This window comes from Tursiops truncatus, chromosome X, assembly GCF_011762595.2.
Source record: "Tursiops truncatus isolate mTurTru1 chromosome X, mTurTru1.mat.Y, whole genome shotgun sequence".
NCBI lineage: Eukaryota > Metazoa > Chordata > Mammalia > Artiodactyla > Delphinidae > Tursiops > Tursiops truncatus.
Window position 1 is genome coordinate 46,810,596 of NC_047055.1, and position 10,101 is coordinate 46,820,696.

The 10,101-nt window shown below is 34.7% G+C and overlaps 1 pseudogene; it reads right to left on the bottom strand.

Annotated features, from left to right (window-relative positions):
* Window positions 1–236: 236 nt before the first annotated feature.
* LOC101331018 (ATP synthase F(0) complex subunit f, mitochondrial-like) lies at window positions 237–830 on the bottom strand (annotated as a pseudogene).
* Between the last annotated feature and the right edge of the window lie 9,271 nt (window positions 831–10,101).

Below are 10,101 nucleotides of genomic sequence, written 5' to 3' on the forward strand. Positions count from 1 at the left end.
CTTTGGGTATCATTTTAATGTGTGTAGGGTCTGCAATAATATCCCTACTTTCATTCCTGATACTTGTAATTTGTATTTGACCTTTTATTTATTCATTGATCTACAACAGAGTTTATCTATTTTATCAAACTTTTCAAAGAACCAGATTTTTTTGTTAATTTTTTCTACTGTTCGTGTTTTCTATTTTATTGATTTTTGCTATCTTTATTATTTTCTTTCTCCTACTTTGGGTTTAACTTTCCCTTCTTTTTTAGCTTCATAAGGTAAAAATTAAGATCAATAATTTTGAGCCTTTCTTTTATATAAAGAAGACCTGCTTTTTTTATATATTCAGATTTATACATTTCCTTTTAAGCACTGCTTTAGCTGCTTCCCACACATTTTGCTATATTGCATTTTCATTACATTTCAGGTGGATTTTTTTCTTTCTTTTTTTTTTTTACATGTACCAGTCATCTTTTATTGGATGTTAATTCTCAATTAGGATATGAAAAGATTTACACCATTGTGTTCCTCAAGGAAGGGTGCCAAGCAAAAAAGGTCATGGTCAGGAATGTAGAGTTGCACTCCACACTGGGCTCTCTTCAGTGGTACTTGCATAACCTCTCATGTTTGAGTTCCTTCTAAGAAAGACAATAGTTGAAAAGCATGTAAGTTGCCAGCACCATAGAAACCCCAGTGATGCTTCCTTTCTTCCATTGACATACTTGTAATAACCTCTTTGAAATGCTCCAACAATGCCTTTAGGGGTGAAATCCTACATTAATATCCAGCTCCCCTATTTTGACATCCATGAATTTCTTCTCCTTCACTGGTATCACTGACACCATGTTGGTGTCCTGTGTGTCTATTGCCCAGGTGTATTTATTTTATAATTCCCCTTGTAATTTATTCTTTGACTCTAGGGTCATTTACAAGTAGGCTGCTTAATTTTAAACCATTTGAGGATATTTCTAGATACTTTTTGGTTACTAATTTATAATTTAGTTCTATTGTGCTTGGAGAAAATTCTCTGTAATATTTAAATCTTTTGATATTTATTGAGATTTATTTTAAGGCCCAGCATATTATCTATCTTGCTTAAAGTTCCATGTGCACAAGAAAAGAATGAGTTTTCTACAGTTGTGGGGTGAAGTGTTATAAAATGTTAATAGGGGCAAGTTAGTTGATAGTGTTTTCAGATCGCTAATTTTTTATTTAGTTGTTCTCTCACTTACTGAGAGAGGATGTTACTACATCCAACCAAGGTAAATGTCTTTTTTTGTCAATAATTCCTCTTTTCTTAAATTCTATTTTGTTTGATAATATTATAATCACTTAACTTCAGCTTTCCTATGCTTACCATTTACATTGTATATATTTTATATTCTTTTACTTTTGATATATATGCATCTTTATATTTAAGTGTGGCTCTTGAAGACCACATAAAGTTGTGCCTTGCTTTCTCATCTAGTATAAATTATTGAAATAATCCAAATGGTGACAATAAAGGAGGATCACAGAAACAAAAAATATATATAAGAACTAGCAAGATGGTAGATTTAAACCTAACTGCATCAATATTACATGAAATGTAAATAGACTAAACAATATCTTCTCATGAAAAGCTTTCCTTTGGGTTAATTCAATAATTTTTAATTTTTTAAAAAATTCTTCTATTAGATTTTTAATTATACCTTCTAGTGCCATTTTAGTAGCTGCTCTAAGGATTAGACTACCCATCTTAATCTTATCACAGTACATTTAGAGTAAATATTGTACCCATTCATGTAAAAAATAAATACCTTGCAAGTTAAAATTTCATATACTCACCACTCTTTGTATTATTATTATCATATGTTTTATATTTACATAAGTTATAAATTCAACAATACAGTGTTTTGGAGAAAGACAATATTTTTAAAATTTACCCTTATATTTATCCTTCTTGATGATTTTCATTTTTCCCTGTAGATCTGAGTTTCCATCCAGTATAATTTCCTCAGTCGTAAGAACTTTCTATAGCATTTCTTGTAGCTTAGATAGTCTGGTAACAGTTTATCTTAAAATATCTTTATATCACCCTCATTTGGAAGAATATTTTCACTGGATATTGAGTTCTGCATTTACAGCTGGGTTTTTTTTCAGCACTTTAAGATGTGATTCCTTTTTCTTTCAGTTTCAATTGCTTTTGGTGAGAAGTTAGCTGTAACATATCATTTTTTCCCTATATGTAATCTGTCTTATTTCCCTGATGCTTTCAATGTAATATCTTTGGTTTTTCATAATTTGACTATGAAATGCCTAGATGTGGTTTGCTTTAAATTCATCCTACTTTATGCTGGCTAAGCTTCCTGGATCTGTAAGTTAATGCTTGCCTTTTGTGTATTTAACTAAATTTATAAATATTTAAATTACTTTTTAAATTTTTTTATTATTATTTTAACAATATTTTTTACACCCTATTCTTTCCTCCTAGGTGTCTAATTTCATGTATTTTAGATGCTTAATAATGTCTTGGAAGTTACTGATATTCTCTTCATTTTTGTGTTAATCTTTCTTCTTCTTCTTCATATGGATAATTTTGATTGGCATATCTTCAATTTCACTGACCCTTTCTTCTATATTCTCAATCAACTATTAAGTGAATTTTTCATTTATGGTATTTTACTTTTAAATTATCAAATGCCCATTTAGTTTTTAAAGTAGATTTTATTTATTCACTGAGATTTCCCAATTGTTCACTCAATTTGACAATCTTTTCTTCTAAGACCCTGAGCATATTTTAATGGCTGCTTTAAAATCTTTTTCTGCTAATTCAATAAACTTGGTCATCTAGAACTCCTTTTCCACTAACTCCTTTTTCTCTTGATTATAGATCAAATTTTCCCATTACTCTGTAGGTTTTATAATTTTTTATTATTTTTACACTGAACATTTTAGATAATTCATTGTAGAGTCCCTGGATTCTGTTATGTTCCTCTGAAGTGTATTTGTTGTAAGCTATTTGTTGATCAAATTGAACCTGTGGAGGTTTGCTTTTATGCTCAATTAGTGTGACTGTCCTTCAACTTTTTTTTTTTCCTTTTGTCCTAAGATGAATGCTTTAATATTGTAACATAACTTTTACCTCTTAGGCATGGTCTTTCTAGGGTTTCAGTGGTAAGGCCCAGGTATTTATGAAGCCCCCCTAAAACTCCAAACTCTGTCTTATTTGCAATGGTTATCTGCTGAAATATCTATACAGTGTTTTCAGTCTCCTGGCTCTTCTTTTTCCTGGGCTCTTTGAAGTATCACCCATAAATGCATGGTTCATGGATTATACAAGAATTTGAGGGAAGTTTATATGCAGATTTGGGAACTTTCTCTCTCTCTCTTTGTAACTGCCCTTTTGTCAGAATCTCTTCCTTTAATTTCCCACTGAACTGATATCCTTGAATTCCATTATTTGACTCCTCAAGCCATGCTTTCTGCTTGATTTCTAGCTGCCCCACAGTTTATGTTCTTGGCAGTATTTCAGGGTAAAAGCTGCATAAACATAGATTTCATAACTATTGCCTGAGTGAGGGTTAGTTTACAAGGTTCTTCACGATTACTAGAACTGGAAAGCCAGCAAACTAATATTTAACAGGACAACAGTGGGAACTTTATCTTTGCCATTCTTTCTTTGTCCAACCACTCAGTCTTGGAAGAAAATGGAGTACAGTGTCATCTGCTTCTCAGTAACTCAAGTTCCTATGGTAACTTTAAATGCAACTTTATGTGCCAAACCCTATAACCAAAGGTTCATCTTCCTAATTGTTTCTGCTTGATCTTTTCTGAATTTTCTGTTTCTGAGCCCATTAGTAGCACTGGTATCACACCTATTTACATATAGGATCTGATTGATGAGATATCTGCTAAGTAAGCCAAAAATACTAACAAAATGTGACCTTAATGAGCGATTTGAGAACAACTTACAATGCAGCAGAATACTCTGCCAATTAGTCAGGGGAACAGAGAGGTAGTGCCGCTTATGCTTATGGAATTTTATTGTTTAGCCAAGAAGAAAAAATGCTATCTAGTTCTTATTAATGGGAGTATGACTTCTTACTTCTCTGACCATATTTATTTTAATAACTGTTCTCTTCACCTTCAAAGCTGGAACAATTGCCTCTGGCTTTATTTAACTATTGTCATAGAATTTACCCCCATGTTACACTCCTGCCACTCTTCATATCTGTCACTGCTCTGACATTTTCAAGTGAAAAGAAATTTGAGGGGCATGTATACTCTGATACAACCATAGAAACTCTTTCCGAAAATTGTAGCATGTAATAGCAGTGATAGTACTCAGCAAATGACTTTCTCCAAAGCTTAGTGACACACTTAGAATGGATTGATTACCGTTGGGTCAAGGAGAACTAAGTGCCTGGAAAAATCAGGTAGGAATGTTGGGACAGAATACCAAGAGGCAAATGTTTAAAATCTAATGTCATATGAACTTTTAATTTTCTTCTGGTAATTCCACGAAATTAGGGTATTTAATGTTTCTCTTGAGAAGACATTCAAAAAAGATAAATTTATGCCTTTGAGATAAAGAATAGGGAAGAAAACCATGTGATTTTGCTTCTATCACATACTTGTCTCTTTCTTCCCCATTCAATTGTAACTGCTTTTATCTATAAATAACTCACAGTTGCAAAATGACAAGAGGGCAAATTGTTTGAAGTCCTAAATGTTGTATAATTGATACATCTGAAGCTTACTAATGTAGAGATATGTGCCCTTTAATACATTTGTTTGTGTACATGTATAAATTACAAGCCATACAGATATTGTTTATCTATATTCAAAAAGGCTATGACTCAGAAAACCAATGACTTGAAGTTCTTCTTCCTACTTCTGTGACAAGTCATTTGTTTGTGACTATAGCTGATGTTTGTAGAGCCTATCTAAATATATAGGTTCCTTTGTACTTTCTAGAATACTCAAAGATGCTACCCCATTTTTTATTTTTTTTTACTGTTGGTTGATCTTTCTTCTCCTATATTTACCTGTAGTCCACAGGCAAGCTTAATTATTCAAGACTTACTTTTTCTAGGTCCTGGTAGCAGATCTTAAATCCTTGTTGATTGCATCCCCTCTTCATGCGGCATCTAATTTATAAATACATATATATATATATATATATATATATATATATATATATATATATCTTGTTCGTTTATCCAAACCAAAAAGATAATCATAATCTATATACTATTATTTGAGGGGTACAACTATTCTCCCTGACTGAATTAACTGTAATTCAAGACATTACAATTCCCTGGTAAAATACAGATGCTTCCTGGAAAGGGCAAATTATAGAACTTTTTCAAAGCATTAACTCCTCAGTTGAATTATTGTATCAGACTAGCCATAAAATAGAATACGATTGAAGAGTGGGATATACAGAATGGGGAAATATTAATGGAAGGGACCAGAAAAAAAAAAGATCCAGAGCACTGGGCTGCCTGGTAGAATTGGTTCCCATGATATTCAGCAGTGTCAGGCTCTGAGTACCCAGAAGACATCATAGGGCACTGGGTTCCTAGGAGCAAATAGGCTCGAAAAGTACTAAAGAAAGGCATCATCTATTTCAGAACTTTGCATTGATCTGACCGTCATTGCTGTCATCTACTCAGATGTTCTGCTAGCATTGGCCTTGGAGTCAGTTCAGTGCTGGTAGCCTGGCTACAGCCTAGCACTTTATTGTTGTTATTTAATTCTAGATGTGACTTACAGGTGCTGTTGATCTAAACATACACACACACACACACACACACACACACACACACACACATATTGAAACAGCAAGATATTGCATCTTCAGAGGGCGATATGCTAATAAAGATGAACCTACTGACCTACAATCCTTGATAACTGTTTTTATTTTATGCATAAATTACATAGATGGTTGGGGGAAAATCAATTCACTGCATAATACTTTTGGGTAAAAAAAAATTATCCATAACCGGATGGACTATTTACAAATGTATCATAATGCAGTATTCAAAACTGGAATCGCTTTCAGTCCAGATTTGCATCCAATAATGCTCTATGTATAAAATTCCCTGTATAAGAATCTGGCCCTCTATTAGCAAATGCTTAGTTTCTACATAGAGATTAAATAGGACCAAAAGCCATCCCCAAACTGTGTCCCTGCAAATGTCTAACAGTTAGAAGAGGAAAATGTAATTTGATCATCTGGGCAAGTTACTAATATGCTCTCTTTTTAGGCTTCCCTGGTCTGCTCTTTACATTGCCCAAATTCTGTGTGGTGATTGAACATTGTCCAAGATGTACTGCGGTTCCAAACCAGACTCACATTGCGTTTGTGCAATTGGAATGAGCAAGTGTTGGGGAACACAGTTTTCTTATTTGTATGACTATGCACCAAGCACTGGGAGGCCTGAGATGTGAGACAGCCGGTCTGTCAATTGTAGCTTTTTCTTCAACTCTGAAGTAAATCTTGAAATAAATCTTTACTTCATGACATTTGTTACATCAAAACTAGATATTTGCCAGATGCAGAATAGCAATAAACAACAACTCCTTCCCCTGTGGCTAGTACCAGAAATAGCCAATTAGAAATAATGCTTTGTGATGACTGTTTCATGCTAAACTGGTTTAATTCAGGAAGCACTCAAAGGTTTGTTTGATTGTGTAAATCCTATAAATGAGCCTTGCGAAAAGCCAAGTCTAAACATTTTTTTTTCCAAATAGTTTGAAGCTGTTGCTCTTTCTCTATGTGTCCCTCTTTATGACTTTTTAAAGACAGCGTTATTGAGATATAATTCATGTACCATACAATTCACCCATTTCAAGTGTACAATTCCATGATTTTTCAGTATATTCACACAGTTGTGTGACTATAACCACAGTCTAATTTTAGAACATTTTTGTCACCCTAAAAGAATTTATTAGTAATCACTTCACATTTCCCTCCAAATTTCCAAGCCCTAGGCAACCACTAGTCTACTTTCTGTGTCAACAGCTTCCTTATGACTTTTATAATGCTAACTTTAAGAATGATCTCTCTGGATGGCCAAAAAGCACGTGAAAAGATGCTCAACATCACTAATTATTAGACAAATGCAAATCAAAACTACAATGAGGTATCACCTCACACCGGTCAGAATGGCCATCATCAAAAAACACTACAAACAATAAATGCTGGAGAGGGTGTGGAGAAAAGGGTGGGAATGTGAATTGGTACAGCCACTATGGAGAACGGTGTGGAGGTTCCTTAAAAAACTAAAAATAGAGCTACCATATGATCCAGCAATCCCACTACTGGGGGTATATCTGGAGAAAACCATAATTCAAAAAGATATGTGCACCCCAACGTTCATTGCAGCACTGTTTACAATAGCCAGGACATGGAAGAAACCTAAAAGTCCAATGACAGAGGAATGGATAAAGAAGATGTGGTACATATATACAATATAATATTTACTATAAAAAGGAATGAAATAATGCCATTTGCAACAACATGGAGGGACCTAGAGACTGTCATATTGAATGAAGTAAGACAGACAGAGAAAGACAAATATATGATATCACTTATATGTGGAACCTAAAAAAATAGTACAAATGAACTCATTTACAAAACAGAAATAGAGTCACAGATGTAGAAACAATTTTATGGTTACCAGGGGGAAAGGGGGGGAGGGATAAATTGGGAGATTGGGATTGACACATACACACTGCTGTATATAAAATAGACAACTAATAAGGACCTACTGGATAACATAGGGAACTCTACTCGTTGCTCCATAATGACCTATATGGGAAACTAATCTAAAAAAGAGTGGATATATGTATATGTATAACTGATTCACTTTGTTGTACAGCAGAAACTAACACAACATTGTAAATCAACTATACTCCAAAAAAATTTTTTTTTTAAAAAAGAATCCATATACTGATGTACTCCAAGTTTGAAAAAGAAAATTATCTCTATGGGTTAATAGTAACTACTATTTACTGAAATCACTGTAGAGAGTTCTTTTGGCATGTTGTCCTCAATTCACACAACCATCTTACGAAGTAGGAATTAGTCTCCTCAATTTACAGAAAAAGAAACTAAAGTTGAGATAGACTTTGATACTTTCCCAAAGTCACATACTTGGTAGAGCTAGAATTTTCTTCCAGTTCTGTCTGGTCAAAGCACCCATGCTTTGTCCAGTATGCTAAAGTGAGATAGGGTAGAGGAGCTTAACTCTGAGGTTGAACCATATGAAATTGCCAACATTAAGTCATTTTTCACCTACAAAAACAGTAATTTCATAACGTTTAACCAAAATAAATACTTCAATGCCTTCTGTTGGAATGAACCTTAAAAGAATGATTATTACGTCGGTCTGCAAAAAGCTTTTAGTGGGGCTTCCCTGGTGGCGCAGTGGTTGAGAGTCCGCCTGCCAATGCAGGGGACACAGATTCATGCCCTGGTCCGGGAAGATCCCGCATGCCGCAGAGCGGCTGGGCCCGTGAGCCACGGCCGCTGCGCCTGCGCGTCCGCAGCCTGTGCTCCGCAGTGGGAGAGGCCACAACAGTGAGAGGCCCGCGTACGGCAAAAAAACCAACAACAAAAGCTTTTAGTGAAGTTGAGATCTACAGACTTTAATGCAGGTCCTCTATACTACCAAAGCTCTTCTTTTCCTTCCTCCTAAAGACACCTTGTATAGCTTTACACCCATGAGGGAATATACCTGGCTCCAAGTTCTCCTAAAACAATTGTAGGTGTTTTATTTTTTTTTAATGTTGAATTTCTTATAAAGGGGATAGAAAGCTGTAGGGTCGTTTACAAGCATAAAGGGGGACTACTGGTCCAACATGAGTATAGCAGGAGCCCAGAGTCCATCTCAGAGTTTTACCTTGTTCCTTACCAGTAGCTCTCACAGTGAGGATCTGGGTTGCAATAAAGCTCAGGAATAGAGCAAGGTTCAGGGAAGAGATAAGGATGTCTGTTTTTCACATTATTTGGTAATGGCTACATCAAAGCAAATACATCAAAATGTTACATAGACTTCAAAATATGAGCGACTCTACAGGCATATGACAAAACCTAGGACCCTTCATTTCATTAACATACAGCTCTGCATTTCTATTTTGATTTAGCAAGGAACCACACACTACCAACTATAAGCAGTACCAAATAGGAAAAACATCTCTAACTGAGAGTGACACTTCTTGTATCTGAAAGAGCTGTCGACCTTATTCTCACTGATTTTAAACACACACACACACAAATAAATGGTATGGGTTGGTAGAAGGGCAAGGGATTTTTTGCTCTCTCTTTTTTTCTCTCTTTTCAGTTAAGCAGGATTATCATAAATCTTACTTCCTTTGGAGGACTGTTTATGATGCTTTATTTATATTTAGCTGTTTATTCTTTTTAAGAATACCTGATAGATCATCCTTATGTGAAAGAGCCAGACCATTAAAAATGGATAACTGCCTAACAAATTATATTCTTGTCTAATTTCTATCAAATGATTCTGTATGGCATTAGCAAATACTATAAATGAGAAACTCAGCAAATGATTTTATTCCCCAATATTAATTTGGCAGCAAATGATTACTCTAGCTACAACTGGGTATCATGTTATCTTGTCCAAAATTCTAGATAATAGGAAAGAAAAAGAAAAAGTTTAAACTCAAGAAAGTTCTAAATTACCTTATAGGTCTTGGTTCACCTTTCATCTTCCTCTTAAATCCCCATCATTGTAAGAAAAGTAAATAGCAGGTTACACCATCCAATGATGGATTAACATTGGCAGATGCACAGCTGGGTATAACTAAGACAGTTGTTGGAAGCCAAAGTTCTTGTGGATCACCTACATCTGTTGCCCAAATTTCCTGTGTCTATTGACACTAATGATAATCTTCCTTCTTAACAGGCTTAGCATGTAATATGTCTCCGGGGACTTTCTCAAGAGAGGTGCTGCTTTTCTGTTGATTTAGAGATCTACCTGTCCAAACTACAACTGCATCCAAGCTACACAAACTCTTCCTTTGTGTATATTTTGGATAGGACTTGGTATCATTAAAAGAACTATCAAACGCTTCTCTTTTGTTTGGATATAAATCTAAACA